Raw genomic sequence first — 19,535 nt, 5'->3', positions numbered from 1 at the left:
TATCTGGAATACAGGCATATTACTCCCAACCTAGTAACAGTTTATTAATCTTTAACTTATATCTTAAGCTTGTTTTGTCTGAAGAAAAACTTTAAAACACACACAAACACACACACACATACCTAAAGAAAATTATTTTGAAATGTTTATCTTTGAAAGCATAGTATCTAATGAATGATATAAAATATAGTAGGAAATAGATTTAAAAAGCATAAATTCTCAGAAAACAGTTTATTTTGTTTACTATGACTATGTATCATTATTAACAAATATATTAATATCATTTTTTACAGCTTGAAAACAATAAGGTTTACCTAAAAATGTGAACATTTCTCTCTGTTATGAAATTCTATATATTTTTGGTTTAACAACTGTCTAACTAAAATTAGCTATTTCAAAGTATATGAAGATAAATAAAAACAGAAAAATAGATGATATATATACATACATAGTTGCTTTTAATTATTATTATGAAACGTTTAAAAAGACTGGCTGGATGCTTTGTTATAAAACTTATTAGAACAGAGAAATATATAATATACATGTTTGTGTGTAAATATATAACATTATATATAATAAGATCATAATATATATATAATAATATATATAATATATATAACATAATATATATAATAATATATATATAATAAGATCACTATATATGCAATAAAATCATCAAATATAGCAACAAGATTTACTTTTCATTGAGTGGGATCACTCTAAGAAAAGTATAAAGGAAAGTAACTTCATATTTGGCACAACTTTGTTTCAAAGATGGGAATTTTGTGTCTTACCTTTCAATATAATCTCCACGTAGATTCTTCAACTCTGAGGGAAATCACGGATCCAGAGTTGTCTCACAGGACAGCACTTACTGGTATTCTCAGTGCCTGAGAGAAGTGATGTGTGTTCACTGACAGAAACTAGTTGAGAGGAATGATTGGAATCACTCTGTCATGATTCTGCTGTTCTGTGGTTGTCCAAGCATTCATCAGTGTAATATATCTCATCCTGAATCAGGATAGATTTGAATGGAAATATGTCTAGACACCCTTATTCAATTCAACAATATTTCTGAGTTACAATTTAACTTATGTCAACCTGGGATGATCAAATATTTATTCACTGCATTTGAACCCTCTGTAATTTCTTGGAAATTTTTCCAGTGGAAATGTAAGGAGGCCAAATACAAATTCAATTGATTAAGAATGAAAAGGCATCCTTTTGAGACTAAATCTCAACTAAATATTTTTTTAAATGTCAAAACAGACTTTTAAGCACTTGACCAGTGGTGAAAACTCCCATTAGGCTCTCTTAAGTCTAAATTTACTCCTCTCACTTCTTTTAAACTGTTTAAAATTATTATCAAGAAACTCATGACCAATATAAGTTTTAAAAAGTGTCCTGAAATAGAGTGTTTAAACCCTTGATATAATAACATTTCTTTGTTTTCCATTACCTTTCATTTTATAATTTAGAAAAAAAGTACCAGGTTATATCTTAAATTTCTGCACTTTTAAATTTGTTATTTTTAATTCTAATATATTTTGCAACTTTCATTCTAACTTGTCAATTTTCCTGAATTACAGACATACATACACAAAAAATGCAGTTGCCATTAAAAAAAACTATTTAAAGAATTTTTTAATTTATTTTTCAGAGAGAGAGAGAGCAAGCAGGTGAGGGACAGAGAGGGAGGGAGACACAAAATCAAAAGCAGGCTCCAGGCTCCGAGCTGTCAGCACAGGGCTTGACACAACCCACAAACTGTGAATCATGACCTGAACCAAAGTCGGACACTTAACCTACTGAACCACCTAGACGCCCCTGAAAAAAACTATTTTAAATGATAGGATAAATAGTACCTAACAATAAATCTAAATCTAAAATTCCATTTTATAATTAGCATAATTTTTAACAACAGAGCAGTCATATTGAATCAAATTGGATGCTAATTTTTAATTTATTTATATTTACTTATAATTTATAACATATTTATAATTACTGTTCACAAATTCATGAGTTTGTTCACTCAAAATATACAGTTGAGCATTTGTGATTTATTAGACACTTTACAGGGTTAAATGTAAAGCAGTGAGCAAACATGTGGCCCTTTTGGATTCTAGAAGGATAAAGAAACATTAAAAACAAAATCGCACAAATGATTACTTAATCATTTGAGTGACCTGAGTGATCATGGAACCTTCATAAGGAGACAATGTCTAAGCTGAGAATTGAGCTGGGAATGAAGTTGATGAAAATGTGTTTACGGATGGGAATGGGGGATAAGAATAATTATTGCATGCACTCATGAAAGGTGTGATGAATGGTAAAGAGATGCAAGGGCCAAGAATAAAAATAAGTTACAAGTTAGTAAAATGCTGGAATTGTAGAAGATGTATCTAAAAAGTTGGTCAGTGTCCATATTGTGTAGGGTACTGATTTATCCATAGAAAAATTTTGATTATATTTTTAGATTTTTGCATTTCTGAAGATCACATTAATTTCTACAAAGGAAATAAGTTGGAAGCCATCAAAGTGTGGATGCAAGCTTGTAATATAGGGCTGTTGCATTGGTTGGAGAGAGAATATTGGCTTAGTTAAGATTAATGAAAGAAAACAGGCAGGAGTAATATATAAAATGTAGAGATATATAGGTCTTAATGATGAACTGGATGTTCTAAGTGAGAGACGGATGTGAACGATATGTCTTAGATTTGTAGTATGAACAATTGGGTAGATGTTGATGAATTTGATGTTAAAAGGAAATATATATGGAGAAAAATGATTCGTTCTGTTTTGGACGTGGTATGACTGACATGCTCTTCATATATCTAAGTTGCAGACAATAGTATATATTGGTCTAAAACTTAGAAAATTCTTGAATAGACAGAAAATTTTTGGAATCCTTAATAGAATGTTGGTAATAATGGAAGCCATGGAAGCAGATATGATTACCTATAGATAAAGATACCATAGAATGAAAACAAAGAGGAACTAAGCACAATTTCTGAGACTCAAATCTTTAATCAGTAGGAAAATAAAAATTGGCATAGAGTATTTAGAAATATGGCCTTAAATGTGGAGAGAGTGTGTATGTTACCACTAAATCAAAGGGAATAAGTATTTCAGGAGAGAAGTAGAGTTCACAATTTCAGATACTACTGAGAAGTCCAATAAAAATGGAAAATCACAGGGGCGCCTGGGTGGCTCAGTCGGTTGAGCGTCTGACTTCAGCTCAGGTCATGATCTCACGGTTCGTGAGTTCGAGCCCCGCGTCAGGCTCTGGGCTGATGGCTCAGAGCCTGGAGCCTGCTTCTGATTCTGTGTCTCCCTCTCTCTCTGCCCCTTCCCCATTCATGCTCTGTCTCTCTCTGTCTCAAAAATAAATAAACATTTAAAAAAATTAAAAATAAATAAAAATAAAAAATAAAAAAATAAATGGAAAATCACTGAGTAACCCTTTTAATACAGAGATCAGTGATGACATTAGCAGGAGCTACTTTGGTGCAATTTTGGTGACAGAATCCAATCTAGAATGGGCTGAACAGTGCATGAGAAATAAAGTCAGTCTTTTAGGTAGTTTGGCTATGAAAGCAAACAGAAAACCCAGTATGGAAATTGACCAAATGTAAAGGCTATTGGAAAGAATTGAGAAAAAGTAGAAGATGAAAAAAAGACTAGAGGAAACAGATTCAATGAAGACAAAAGTAGTTGGGGTCTCAGTCTCAGGAAAGCACACCCAAGCTAAGTGAGACTATAGAGCAGAAAAAGATTCTGCCTTACTCGAAAGCACAGGCACAAGTTTGGCGTCTAGAGAATCCTAACATGCTATTTCAAATTCTTGAGTGGTGGGGATCAAAGAAGGAATAAATGTGGCTTGTCTAGAAAAATGACAGGAGTCTTGCAATATTGAAAAGAAAAGGTTAGCAACAAAAACATTATCCACATAAAATAATCAAACAGTATCTGCCAGCACCTAGAGCAGCATGCCAGTAGATGGTTCCAATGAGGCCATGTTTCCTATCTTCTCCCATAGATAATTATCATCATTTCTGTCTTAATCAGTCCAAGCTGCTATAAAAAAAAAAAAATCATAGAGTGAGTGGATTATAAACAACAAACATTTCTGTCACACAGTTCTGAAGAATGGGAAGTCCAAGATCAATGTGCTCACATACTAGATGTCTGGTGAGAACACTTCCTGATTTGCAGATGGCCATTTTTTCTTTGCACCTTCACAGGGAAGAGAGGGAAAACTCTAGCCCCTTCATCTTCCTAAAAGGGCACCTATCCCATTTATTAGGTTTCCTCCCTCATAACCTACTTATCTCTCAAAAGCCCCGCCTCCAAATACAATCACAATGGGGATTAACATATACATTTTATGGGGACATAAATATTTAATTCATAGAGTATCCCTAATCAATATTGACTGAACATTGCCTTACAATTGTCTCAGAACAGTATATCGTGAAATAACTATCAAATTATTAGAATTGTCAGAGAATCAATTCCACTTAAATTGATAGTAAATTTGGGGGGATTCTGTATTTATGCTGTAAATTAGAATTTTATAGACTGCACATCCAATATATGTACATTTATTAATTATATTTATACTACTCTACATTTTGCAACACCCCAAAATTGAAATGTAGAAAGGAAAAGATGTAAAAAAATGAAGAAATGTTAACAAAATTTTCTGTGTATCCATGGATCTTTTTGTACACGCTTTGGGGTGCATTTCCCCCATGGTAATTTGCAAACAGCTGGTACTAATGAGATCCTCTTTGACAAGTATACCATGGTAGCATGTCATATGTATACTATGGGGCTATCTCAAATCATGCATGGAAAATTCGGTTATTGTGCTGTTATATTGATTTAGATATTGAGAGTTGCAGTTACTTTTAACTAATGTTAAGAAAATTCATGTGAAATTGAAAATTTGCTATTAAAAATAGCACTGACAGCTCCTTCCAAAATATCATTTTTAAATGATACCATAGTGCCATAATTTATCTAATTTTGTTCCCTGACACATGTATTGAGATTAAAGTGTCTTCAAAGCATCTTATTGCTACAAAACACCTCCCTTATGGTCAAATTCATTTTTAGACACTTTATCCAATCTCTTTGCCAAGATACATTTTTTCTATTCTTGATAATCTTTTGAGGTGTTAACTCAGATTGTTTGCAGTCATTTTGAATAGGACACCAGCTGCTTTTAGTTATGATGAGTCAACAACTTGGAAAATATTTGAATTTGAGTAGAAACATAGTTTGCATTTGGATCTCAATTTTATTTTATTAGTTGCAAAATATTATTTTATTTCTCCTCTTTTGACAGTTTGAGAAGAAAAATAATGCATACTGCTTTTTAAAAAATTAACATTTTTGTAGATTTCATTGCCAAAAAACAGTTAATTATTTATTATTCTGCTGTATAAAAACTTAAATATGAGTCATATTTTTCATATATTGCTTAAGTTTGGCCACTCATATCTTCCACAACCTAAGAGGGTTTCTTATGTGTAATTTTTATCCTTGTCTTTATTTAGATGGGAAATGAGAGATTCTATAATAGCTCTCAAAAACCTGAAATTACTACTTCAGGAAGCATATTATGTTAGTTGTGTGAGACAATTAAAGATTTAGATACTGTTTTTAAATTTATCACATAAGGAATAAATTCTGTACTTCTTTTATTTATAAATATTTGTTTATAAATATTATTTTAGAATAACATTTTTTGTGGGGTGCCTGGGTAGCTCAGTCAGTTGAGCATCTGACTCTTGATTTCACCTCAGGTCATGATCCCATGGTCATGGATTCTTTCCTTCTCCCTTTGCCCCTCTCCCCTGCTTGTGCAGTCTCTTCCTCATTAAATTAAAATAAATAAATAAATAATAAAATAAAATAAAATAAAATAAAATAAAATAAATTTTTGTTTTGTGTGTGATATATACTCATTATAAACATTTTAAGCCATTTGAAAATTATGAAAGAGAAAGCAAAACATCACTCAAATCTCCATACCCCCACCAAACCAGCTTTTATGTATTTAATAAACATTATTCTGTGGCCCTTTTATGTGTACCTGTAAAAGATACTATAGTTAAGGGAAATAGTTGATACATTAGATAGATAGATGATAGATAGATAGATAGATAGATAGATATAGATGTGATAATTATAACTGATTATTATGTTACTGAAAGGTACCCACTCTCATTTTACTGGAAGTAACAAAATGAAATAAAACTGAAAGAATTGCTCATTGCAGATTTCTAATTTTAGCTGCAAGATAATAAACTTTAAAAGAACTGTTAATGTAAGAAAAAAATGTGTAAATAGAATCCGAGTGCTGAGATAATTTTTTAACCATTTGTTTTAATTTCAGATAGTACTGATTTGTCCACTGCTATAAAAGATGAATCAGTTGGGGTTCCTGGGTGGCTCAGTCGATTGAGCATCCGACTCTTGCTTTTGGCTCAGGTCTTGATCTCATAGTTCATGGGTTCAAGCCCCTTGGACTCTGAGCTGATAGCTCAGAGCCTGCTTGGGATCCTCTCTCTCTCTCTGCCCCTCCCCCTTCGTTCACTCTCTCAAATTAAATAGAGTGAAAAAACTAAAAGATGAATCAGTTATCATAATAACACTTTCTTCTCCCTTCTCTTTCTTTTTTACCTGCTTATTTTTTGCTTATACTATTTTTACTTTGCCAAAGCTTGTACTATTGATATTCTGTTCGACCACAATTCCCATAGAAGTTTAGTCTTGATTTTATGTTTAAAAGGTTTTAGTGCTTCCCTTGAGTAATTTTCACTATCGATTCTCCATTTCAGGTGATTTAAAAATATCTCTAATTAACTGAGTTTAATCACTGAAGATGTTTTTTCAAGAAGGGTTTCTGACCACTGCTGTTTTCAGTCCTCTACCTTGGAGATGTCTAACAACCCCTTTTATACTTAAAAATTTTGTATGAACATACTATTTCTAAGTCAAACTATCTTTTCATTAGAACTCCCTACACCACTCTGTCTTCTGGTGCTGACGGCGGACATATCAAAGATTCAGGCTACTTTAACTTTGACCTCTCACAAATGACCTGCCTTTTCTTTTTTTAAATTTTTTTTTTCAACGTTTATTTATTTATTTGGGACAGAGAGAGACAGAGCATGAACGGGGGAGGGGCAGAGAGAGAGGGAGACACAGAATCGGAAGCAGGCTCCAGGCTCTGAGCCATCAGCCCAGAGCCCGACGCGGGGCTCAAACTCACGGACCGCGAGATCGTGACCTGGCTGAAGTCGGACGCGTAACCTACTGCGCCACCCAGGCGCCCCTTTGACCTGCCTTTTCTGCCTAGATGGCTACATTCACAATTTATTCAGGTGGGCCCAGCAGACATTTTCCTTTTCTGTTTCTTTTCTTTTAGTAGTATCTTTAATTTTCAGTTTGTGTAATTAACTAAACAAGCCAAAGATAATCAGTATCTCTGCATCCCCCTCAAAATATGAGAATTTAAATATTTCAATACCAATCGTCCATCCCTAGTCTGAGTTGTTTTTATAGTCTAGTATTTTAGTTTGGTATTATTTTTGCTCCTTTCATTAGTCCTTATTATTTTGCAATAATAGAAGTAATCATAATAGAAATAATAAGAGCTATAACATGTTTACTTTGTGCCAGGAACTGTCTTAGGATCTTCAATTATCTTAACTCATATAATCCTCATACCACCTGACTTTCAGATGCGGAAACTGATGTATTGCAAGGCATCTGCCAGCTAACAAATGGCTGAATGGGAAATGAAATAAATAAATAAATAAATAAATAAATAAATAAATAAATGGAATTTATTGTCAAATTGGTTTCCATAAAACACCCAGTGCTCATCCCAGCAGGTGCCCTCCTCAATGCCCATCACCCACTTTCCCCTCCCTCCCACCCCCATCAACCCTCAGTTTATTCTCAGTTTTTAAGAGTCTCTTACGGTTTGGCTCCCTCCCTCTCTAACTTTTTTTTTCCCTTCCCCTCCCCCATGGTCTTCTGTTAAGTTTCTCAGGATCCACATAAGAGTGAAAATATATGGTACCTGTCTTTCTCTGTATGACTTATTTCACTTAGCCAGTCAGAGTGGCCAAAGTGAACAAATCAGGAGACTACAGATGCTGGAGAGGATGTGGAGAAACGGGAACCCTCTTGCACTGTTGGTGGGAATGCAAATTGGTGCAGCCACTCTGGAAAACAGTGTGGAGTTCCTCAGAAAATTAAAAATAGACCTACCCTATGACCCAGCAATAGCACTGCTAGGAATTTACCCAAGGGATACAGGAGTACTGATGCATAGGGGCACTTGTACCCCTGTATGTTTATAGCAGCACTCTCAACAATAGCTAAATTATGGAAAGAGCCTAAATGTCCATCAACTGATGAATGGATAAAGAAATTGTGGTTTATATACACAATTATTCATATATTTAAAAAGAATGAAAGATCATCAGTACTACTGCAAATACTGCTACTACTAACAACTAACATTTACTGAGCACCTACTAAATGCAATAATTCACTCGTAATATCCTTATGAATCCTATGAAGTAGGGGGTTTCATTGTAGCCATTTCATAGGCAAAAAAAAAAATGTTACAATTTAAATTTTATACCTGAATCAGCACTGGGATAAATTGACACAAAATAATTGGAGACATCATGAAGGGAATGGCAATAATATAATCGTGGCTTCATTATGACCAATTTGTCTATATTAGTCACTTCGTATTAATTAATCTGTTTTACTTTCAGCAGATGTTCTTTATTCTGTCCTCTTTGAAGTTTGCATGATAACGGGACTGCTTTTGGAGGGCACAGGAGTAAAAATGAGAAGGCCGCTATAGAGAGAGGCTGGTGCCTTCGGCAAGAATTGCGAGAATTGTCATAAAGAGTAACACAATTCTGGAAAATGACTATTCAAACTGAGACAAAGGAGGTGCTCAGGGCTCCAGTAATAGACGATACTGTTCAAGCTGCTGCTCACCTGCTGGAAATTAACCTACTATTCTCAGGCTTGAATAGTGATGGTACAAGAGGAAATGGGTTTAAACTCTAGCAATAGAAATTTAGGTTACGTTTAGGGAGAGGTGTTTAGGGTGAAAGGTGTTACGTAGTGGAATGAGTACAAAGAGAAGTTGTCATATCTACTTTTACAGTGTAGCTTTTTATTTCTCCAGGATGATTTAAACATGAGAGATGAACTCAGCGACCTCTCTGGTTCATTCCCAGCCTTGTAATTCTGTGCAGAAATAAAATATTTCTTCAGAGCTGCTCATAAATTTCATTAGGCTTCAGTTAGTATTCTCAATGGTAAACTAGTTACTAAAGATTTCTTCTGAATTTTCTGACCTTACTATATAAATAAAGCTTTAACTCCTCGGTGACTGTAAAATCTTCTGTTTTAAGAATATTAAGTAAAGTATTTTAATTGTAGAAGTTAGCACTGGTTTTCAATGAAACACTCAAACGGACTTGATTTATAGGTCTCTCCTGAAGACAATGTTATATTGTAAGAAGCAGTGTTTTAACTAAATTAGCTGGAAAAAGTATGAAGTACTGGAAAGAAGCAAAAGTGTCCTTACTCTTTAGAAGGACGCCAAATGAACAAGTCATACAGTAAATAAAAAAGATCGGAACTCGGGGTGAATATGAACACTGCAAAGACGTAGCACATGAGGGGAGGGAAGCCTTCCAGTCTTCCATGCATGCATGTGTGCCCCCTACCCCCCAACCCCATGCATGAGCAGATGAGTAAGGAGGAAGGCTGCCGGCAAATGACGAAATCTGAGTGTGTCCTAAAACATTAGTATTCTTTATTCAAGTGAGGTTAAGAAAAAATGCTATGTTGGAAGCATATGTTTAATGGCTCTGAAAATGAGAGTGTAAGTTGTCTGAAAATCTTCAAGCACTTTATAGATCTGCAACACTGGGTACAAAGGGGGTGAGCGGAGAACAGGCAGATACAACCAAGGGCTGGCTTGTGAAGGAGTTTCAGTACCAGGCTGTGGCCAATGGACTTAAATAGCCAACTAGAAGATTTGAAGTTAATTTTGAAAACAAAGGCTTTTTAAATTGTGAAAGGAAATGACATTTAAGTTTGGGGTCTGTATCTGTCATGACTGTGAACAGTGTTTATTATATTTTGAGGGTCAGGTTAACCATTTACAAATTATCTTGAAACTTTGTTTTATTTTCTTAGAAAGGCCAGCCCCATTAGAGAGATAACTGTGCAGGGTATAGAGGAGGTTGTGATGTTTTCTGGATTTAAGTTAGGCACATTTGGAGATGGGTTTTCATTAAATTTAACTCATAACTAACTCTAAATATTGCTGCTGCTAGTGGTAAATGGTAAGTATTAACAGTCCAAAAGTATTAAAATGTAAAACAATGATATTAGTTATCAATCTAATATATATGCTGTGCTATACTAAACTATACCTTACTAATACTATACTATTATATAGATGTTAATAGAGAAGAAAAATGGATAAGATCTTTGGCATTACATTAACTTGTATTTGAGTCTTCACTGCAAGCTTTCCAGCTTGGTAAACAATGAAAAATCAACCTCTTTGATTCTAATTTCTAACTGGTGAAATAGAACTAATAAAATCCAACCCACGGGAGTTTTTGTAAGGATCAATTGAAACAACACATGTAAAGCACTTACAGATTTCAGCACCTGGAATGTACTTGATAAATGTTAGTCTGGTCTTGTGCATATTTGTAAAAATACTGTAAGGTTTCTCAGGGAATCCTTCTCAAAGGGAAGTATATTTCATATACACTTAAGAGTAAGGTTATGAGAAAAAAAATGATAATAAAAACAGAAATGTCTGGCAACAATGGCCTAAGGAATTACATGAGAGAGGAATTGAAACATTGATTATTCAGGCAATTTTCTACTTGGAAATTGTAGCTTTTCATCCCCATGTTCTTGTAGGCAAAGATACTGCCTCTCACTTTTAGATTGTCAGCTATAAAGTAGGCAGTACATTTTTAATGCAAAAATAGTTGTATGGCTGAAAGGATCAGTTATGCCAATAGATGGTCTAATAGACGCTTTGTAGAGGGCAAGAGAACCCACCAGAAGTCAGTCCCCCAAGCTCCAGAAATCTGGGGCCTGACAATAGGCACAGAGAGTAGAGTCAGGAATGAAGATCACAATGGGTACTCTTAAACTGGAAGAAAATGGGATACTGAAGATTTGACACATGACTTAGGGTCTGAGAGCCAGATAGAAGTCTTGTTATTTTGTGTTTGTTTTTTGTTTTGTTTTGTTTTTTTAATGTTTATTTTTGAGAGAGAGGGAGAGAGACACAGCGTGCCTGGGGGTGGAGCAGAAAGAAAAGGGGACACAGAATCCGAAGCAGGCTCCAGGCTCCGAGCCATCAGCACAGAGTCCAACACCAGGCTTGAACTCAGGAACTGTGAGATCATGACCTGAGCTGAAGTCGGAGGCTTAAGCATCTGAGCCACCCAGGTGCCCCAAAGTCTTGTTATTTTAGATGCCAAAGAAGCTGAACCCCAAAGCTTTTCTACCTAGTCATGGTAAATGGAAGGACAGAGCCAAAGGGAGAAATGGCTATGGAAATTTACATGGTCACAAAAATTGGTGGGGAGAATGCTGTTAATTTGAGTATTAACTTGGTAAAATGTTAATTATTTGTTGAATTCTTTTTTATTTAATGAGTTTCTTTTCTGGCCTAGTGGCTTATATTTCTTTGCTAGTATTTTCTACTACCAATAAGTAATAAGGGTGACTGGTATTTTGATTAATTCCAGGTGAAGTTCACACCTAGGTATACACTGTATTCATTAGCATAAATAGTCCATAGCTAGATCCCAGTAGTGCCAGAAAAATAGCACTTACTCTCCAAACTACTTACCAGTATACACACACACTAGGACTACTGTTATCACTACTGCTTCTATACACACATATATTTGCATATGGATCTGTTTCCGAGTTCTGTGTTTGATTTCATTGGTCCATTTGTCTATCGTTGCATCAGTACCACATGGTCTTAAATACTGTAGCTTTATATTAGGTCTCTACTGCTAGACTCATCTCACCTTATTTTCTTTAAGAGTATCTTAGAAGTATTTAGCTATTTGCAGTTTTAATCAACTTTATTGTGGTGTAGTTTGCATACAACAATATTCATCCACTTTAAATGTATCTGTTGAGTTTTGATAAATGTATAAAGCCATGTAACCCGTGCTAAGTCAACATATAGAACATTTCCATCACTCCAGAAAGCTTTCATTTAATCCATCACAGTCAATCTTGTCCCTAGCCCCAAGCCAGGTCTGAGACAAACCCTGCTCAAATTTCTGTCATCCCAGACTAGATTTATCTCAAATGTGTGCAATCATTAAATATATCCTTTTTTTTGCATATGGCTTCTTTTTCTCAGCATAATAATTTTGAGATTCATCCATGTTGTGGAATGTGTCAGTAATTTATTCCATTTTTTTTTCCTGAGAAACATTCACAATTTATTAATTATTCACTGTTGATGGACATTTGAGTTATTTATTGTTTGGGGCCATTATGAATAAAACTATGAATATTCATATATAAGCATTAGAGTAGAAAATTTCTCTTGAGTAAACACCTAGAAATAGAATTCCTAGTTCATTTGGTAAGTGTATGTTTAAGTCTATCAGAAACTGACAAAATGCATTGCAAAATGGTTGAACGACTTTTATTTTCCCATAGATAATGTATGAGAGATACAGGTGCTCTACTTCCTCATGGTCATTTGGTATGGGCCATCATTTAAATTTAGCTTTTCCCGTAGATATTGAATGGTTTCTCATTGTGGCTTTAATCTGCATTTCCCAAGTTACTGATGATGTTGAACATCTTTCATGTGCTTCTTTGCATTCCCTATCTTTGGTGTAGTATGTGTTCAAATATTTTGCCCAAAATTATTGAGTTGCTTTTTTTTTCTTAAATTATCTCATATTTTTTTTAAGTTGATTTATTTATTATTGAGAGAAAGACAGAGGTAGAGAGATCGGAAGAGACAGAATCCCAAGCAGTCTCCTCCTCATCAGTGTGGAGCCCAGTGCCAGGCTCAAACTCCCAAACTGTGAGATCATGACCTGAGGCAAAATCAAGACTCAGACTCTCAACCTACTGAGCCACCCAGGGGCCCCAAGTTGCTTTTTTACTACTGAATTTTTAGGGTTTTTTTCCAATATATTATGGATATGTCTTTCTTGAGATACATGCTTTGCAAAAACTTTCTCCCAGTCTATGACTTTACATTTTTAAATTTTGATTAAGTTTAGGTTATCAGTTTGATCTTTTACGGATTCTGCTTTTTGTGCTATATCTAAAAAACATTTTTATCCTGCATTTGGTTTTACATTGTGGTCTATGATCCATTTGAATTAGTATTTACACATGGTATAAGGTATGGATTAAAGTGTTTTGTTTTTGTTTCTATAACATATGAATATACAAATATTTTATCACTATTTGCTAAAAGACTATTCTTTCCAAATAGATGATGGTATAATTTTCCAATAAAAACAGTTTTACTTCTTCCTTTCCGAACTTAATACATTAAAACAAAACTCAGATTACAACAAAAACAAACATGCAGGTTATTTTTTACACCAGAATTGGAGATTTTATCCAGTTTATTTTTTTTTATATTCCATGCTCATATGTATTTTTTATGTTATTATTTTTTAACTTTTTTTTATTTTTAAGAGAGAGTGAGAGTGGGAGAGGGGCAGAAAGAAAGAGAGACAGAGAATCGGAAGCAGGCTCCACACTATGAGCACAGAGTCCAGTGTGGGGCTTGAACCCACAAACTATGAAATTGTGACCTGAACCAAAATCAAGAATCAGCCGCTTAACTGACTGAGCCACCCAGGTGCCCCTCCATGTCTATATGTAATTTTTGAACATGTGGGAGAAACTGCTGAAACTTAACATTTAAACATTCTACCTAGTTTCTTGTTTTCCATCTGCCTATGGGAGCAGAAACTTGCTGTGTGAGCAAGAGGTACTGTGCTCTTATCCTTTCAGATGATTCTTTCTTCACATGCAGCACTAATCAGTACTTTGCCGAATCCTCACGTGAACCTTTGCAGTCCTCTAGGAGTTTTTCTCTCTGCAGCCTTTCCTTCCTTCCTTCCTTTCTTCCTTCGTTCCTTCTTTCCTGCCTTCCTGCCTTCCTGCCTTCCTGCCTTCCTCCCTCCCTCCCTTTCTTTCCTGTCCTGTGAACCCTAGATACCCTGGTCTTCTGGGACTATTAGCTCCATCTGTTCAACTCAAAGGGTTCATTAGGCTCCATCTGGGTCATGGGCAAGAAATTCTCTCAAGGCAGGAAGTTTACCTCATTTTTTTTTAATCATCTCCAGGGATTAGTGTCTTTTTATATCTGTTGTCCAAGGTCTTGAAAACCATTGTTTCACATATTTTTCTTGTTTTGTTATTGTCATTAAGGTTGATTATTTCTGACAAGAGAGTAAATCTGATCTCTTTTATTCATTTTCATCACTCTGTATTGTTATGTAAATTGAAAAAAATAGCATGAATAGCTCCATATAAATGCTTGATTTGGGGGGCTGGGATTTTATTTCAAAACGCAAGGATTATATATAAAAATAGTTTGAAATGGATATCTGTAAAATAGTGAGGTAACCAATCCATGAACATGGTATATTCCTGCTTTACAATAATTTGACATTTCTCAATAGTGGTCAATCATCTTTGTAGACAGCTTGCACAGTTTTTATTTGTGTGTTTGTTTTTTTGTTTGTTTCGTTTCGTTTTTTTTTTTTTTTTTTTAGCTTATTTGCAGATACCTGTGACTTTTTGGTGTTTTAACTGATATTTTAACTTCATTGCTTATTTCTTATTGTTAAAAAGCTTATTGCTTTTATTGCTGTATAAAAGGAATGGAACTGATATTTTTCTTATTTTGACTTTATATCTAGTGAGCGTGTTACATTTATTTATATTTCTGATAATTTATTAAATCATCTACAGTATTACTCTTTTCTTTTTAATACTTATCCCTTTTATTTCTTTTTATTGCCTCACTGGACCTCCAGTACAGTGATGAATAAAAGTAATAAAAACAGACATTCTTATATCTAATCTCAAAGAAAAAACTTTCTTTTATCATTAAATATTGTATTTATTGTATTATCTCTTTTATTTCTAACGTATAAAAATTTTCATTAGGGATAGACATTAAATTTTGTGAAGTCCTTCTTTATTAAGATGTTCATGCCATTTTTTTCTTTATACTACTAGTGTGGTAAATTTAATTGGTTTTCAATTGTTCAACAATCTTTATATTGCTGGAGTAAATCATTAGCTATCATGCATTACCCATTTTTGTGTTTGACTAGATTAGATTTACTGCTCTCTGTTTTGATATTTTGCATCAATGTTTATGAATGAAGTTGAACTGTAATTTTTCTTTTTCATAATATCCTTGTTCAGGCTTCTAGATTTTTAGATTTTTCTGGTTTATTATAATTAGTTATATAGAATTCCATTTTTTCTGTTCTTTGAAAGAATATTTGAAATGACATTATTTCTTTATATCATTCAAATGGTATACCACATAGGGCCTGGTATTTTGTTTTTGTGGAAATATTTAATTATAGACTCAATTTCTTTAAGTTAATTTTCTATTTCTTTTGCATGCTTGTTTTTATTTATAATAAGAGAGATTTTGCAGAAATCTCTGGAGAAAGAATGGTCTTTTCAGCAAGTGGTGATAAAACAATTAGATATCCATGTAGAAAAATGAAAAGCATGTCTGCTGTTTACAACATATATAACAGTTTCAGGTGAATTGTACATCTTTAGATGACATTAAAATCAGAACAGCTTGTAAAAGATTAGGAGGTTAGGAGGTAAGAAGATTGGGAGGTTAAGAAATGATTTCTTTTATAGGAAAGAATAGTAGTAACCATAAAAGGAAATATAAATGTACTAGATTGATTTTTTTCATCAAATTATATCATTAATGAAAAGGCAAGCCAGGGGCACCTGGGTGGCTCATTCCATTAAGTGTCTGACTCTTGATTTCAGCTCAGGTCATGATCTCAAGGTTTGTGGGTTCCAGCCCTGTGTCCAGACTCTGCACTGACTCGGCAGAATCTCAAGCAGGCTCTGAGATTCTTTCTCTTCCTCTGTCTCTGCCCCTACCCCATTCTCTGTCTCTCTCTCTCACTCTCTCTCCTTCTCAAAATAAATAAATAAACTTAAAAATACAAAAGAAAAAGAAAAGGCAAGCTATATAGTGGGAGAAGATAAATGCAACACATGTAATCAATGGCTTTTATATAGAATAGATAAAAAACTTCTAAAAAATAATAATAAGGCAAAGAGCCCAATAGAAAATGGGTAACAGACTTGAATAAGCAAGCCATGAAAAGAGATATCTAAATGTCCTGAAAACATAAGAAAAATGCTCACATTTGTTAATAATTACAGAGATTAAAAGTAAACAACAATGAGTTAATACTACATACTTACCAGGATGGGTAAAATTTTTAAAGATTGTCAATATCAAATGAAATTTGGGAATAGTGGGACACTGCTAATATGAATATAGGTTGATATAACCACCTTGGAAAACAGTTTGGTATTATCTAGTATATTTGAAAATATGCGTGCACTATAACCCATCAATTCTACCACACAGACATCAAACAACATAAAAATATTTGTATCAATATTTCTAATATTCAAAAATGCAAACAGTTCAATTGACCGTTATAGTAGAATGTTAAGCCAATTGGAGTCTAGTCATATAATGGAATAATTATTAAATAGAATCATAAAGGGGTGCCTGGGTGGCTCAGTCGGTTGAGCGTCCGACTTCGGCTCAGGTCATGATCTCACAGTCCATGAGTTTGAGCCCCGCATTGGGCTCTGTGCTGACAGCTCAGAGCCTGGAGCCTGCTTTGGATTCTGTGTCTCCCTCTCTCTCTGACCCTCCCCCATTCATGCTCTGTCTCTCTCTGTCTCAAAAATAAATAAACATTAAAAAAAATAGAATCATAAAAATAAATAGAGCAAAGGTATATATATAAAGCCATATGAGTGACTCTCACAAATATACTTTTGAGTAAAAACAAACAAATGGAATAAAAATCAGACATAATAGAATATACATTGTGTTATAAACCTCAGGACCTGACAAATGTATGTAGTGTTGAGGTAACCATACTTGTGCAATGAAATTACAAAGATAAGCAGCAATGTGAGATTTCATAAAAGTCAAGATAGTTGTTACCTCTAGGAGTGAATTAGCACAGTGATTAGCAGGAGGTACGGGCGTTCTCATGAGATGCTACTAATGTTCTATTTTTTAACCTGAACGTTTATTACATAAATATTTCCTGTATGAAAAACCACTGACCTATGCATCTTTATTTTGTTCACCTTTCTACATGTGGGTATAATAAAGATTTTTTTGTGCCAAAAAAGTTTTAAAATCTTATATTTCTATAAACATATTCTTTTCACACTCAAACATCAGGTTGTTCTGACTCATTTTCTACATCTAGGCTTCTCTCACTAGCCATCTGGGTGACATAAGGCATTTCAGATTTTTTATTTGTAAAACAAGAATGCGATATTAGTGTAGGATTATCTTCTTCCTGCTATGAAACTTGACAACTTTATTTGCTCATTATACTGGTGTTTTAACCATAGATTTTCACCACCATTGGTTTTGTGTTATAATTGCCATATCATTAATTTATCATTGGATATTCTTTCTAAGTAATAATTAACATTTCCTCCATCAGAGTTGCAACTCAGAAACCATTTCATATCTACTTTTCAGAGTTATATCCAGAAACAAACAATGGTCAAGACTGCGATTGCTTAATAATCCCATAAATTCCCAATTTGAATTCTGTAGGAGGAAAAAAAAAGTTAATTAATTTATTTTTTTCTTTGTGATTGTAATAGGATCTGAAAGACAAATGTTATCACCTGCCCACTGCAGTCTATTTGTTTCTTTTGTTAATGTTTCTTCACCATGTGAAATAGGTGGTAGGCAGAATAATGGCCCCCATGGGTAATCCATGCCCTAATTCTCAGAACTTCTAAGAATGTCATGTTACATGGAAAGAAGAAACTACGTTTGCAGATGAAATTAAGGTTGCTAATCATGTGACCTTAAAATAGAGCAATTATCTTAGATTGGGTGAGCCCATTGTATCTCTCAAGTATTCTAAAATGTGGAAGAAGGTGGCAGAATGTATCAGTTTCAGAGTGAAGAGATTTGAGAAAGACTCAACTAGCCATCCCTAGCTTTGACAATGGAAATGAGGCTCTTTCTAGAAGCCAGAAAGGCAAGAAAATGGATTCTTCCCTGGAGCTTCTTGGAGAAAACTCAGTCCCACTGACACATTTTAGCCCCCTTGAACTCACTTCAAACTCCAACCTCTAAAATTGCAAGATAATAAGTCTGTGTTGCTTATAGCCACCAAGTTTGTGGTAATTTGTTATAGCAGTAAAAGGAAATTAATACAGCAATACTGTTTCCTTTGGTATAATACAGTATAAAAGTGAAAGGCATCATGGATGTATTTCCATTCTTTTTATTATTTTTTACCTCCTAAAATTTTGGAGTCATATGTTTAAAAGAGACACTATAAAAAATTTTAAAGCCAAATGGCATGAATAAGTTGCCAGTAAATACCTGAAAAAGTAGAAGAAAATAAATCTAAAATTAATAGGCACTAAAATTGACCTGTATCCACAAGAAGATATAATAAAGGGTTGTGGTTTTCCCTGTAATTTTATAGGTAATTGTTAAATAATAATTTAAAATCAGACTAATTGCTGCCAAATTAGAAATCCAGTAGAATACTTTTCAGTAAAGATGAACTAGAATATAATAAAGATACTTGTGTTTGTGTATATATTTGAGAGAATATTAGGAGAAGTAGCATCACAGGGGGAGAAGGTCTGTGGTTGTGCACTTTAGTAAGGGGTTCTTGAAAGAAATGGGTGTGTATGTGTGTGTGTGTGTGTGTTTGTGTGTGTGTGTGTGTGTGTGTGTGTGTTCAGTATACTGATCAAGCAAAGAAAAGAGAATATACTTTTCTTTAAATATTATCACAAAAGGCTCAATAATCCAATTATGAAATCGAAGTTAATGTTCATGAATACCCAAAGATTTCCTCAGTTGCTCCAAACAATTTGTTAAACTAGTCAAAACTCTTCTTAGAGTTTTGAAGAACAAAACTATAGAATATGAATACAAATGAGAAAACAACATGAAACAAAAACCCTGTAGCAATAATGGATATTTTAGCACAGTTTACAAGTGGAGAAAGATAATAACCTGGTCAATTTATTGTAAAGATTTTAGGTGGCAAAACTCATTGAAAAAATGTGTTTTATGTGTTTAAATTAACATTATATAAATAGACTTCCTTCTTACTTTTGTTGTCACTGAACTATTGCCA

At 34.0% G+C, this 19,535-nt stretch overlaps 1 protein-coding gene and 1 long non-coding RNA gene across 8 annotated transcripts in view; one reads left to right on the top strand and one right to left on the bottom strand.

Moving 5' to 3' along the window:
* LOC128313904 (uncharacterized) overlaps positions 1-1,082 on the bottom strand; it is an 83,427-nt gene extending 82,345 nt beyond the window's left edge. For all 3 annotated transcript variants that reach the window (XR_008294992.1, XR_008294995.1, XR_008294994.1), the window contains exon 1: positions 795-1,082. This is a non-coding gene — a long non-coding RNA (uncharacterized LOC128313904). The remainder of the gene's footprint in view (positions 1-794) is intronic.
* The window catches only part of ADGRL4 (adhesion G protein-coupled receptor L4), a 108,999-nt gene that overhangs the window by 19,090 nt on the left and 70,374 nt on the right, over positions 1-19,535 (top strand). The window lies entirely within an intron of this gene.

Source organism: Acinonyx jubatus, chromosome C1 (assembly GCF_027475565.1).
Source record: "Acinonyx jubatus isolate Ajub_Pintada_27869175 chromosome C1, VMU_Ajub_asm_v1.0, whole genome shotgun sequence".
NCBI lineage: Eukaryota > Metazoa > Chordata > Mammalia > Carnivora > Felidae > Acinonyx > Acinonyx jubatus.
Note: the sequence above shows the minus strand (reverse complement) of the source record. Positions and strands in the feature narration are given on the sequence as shown.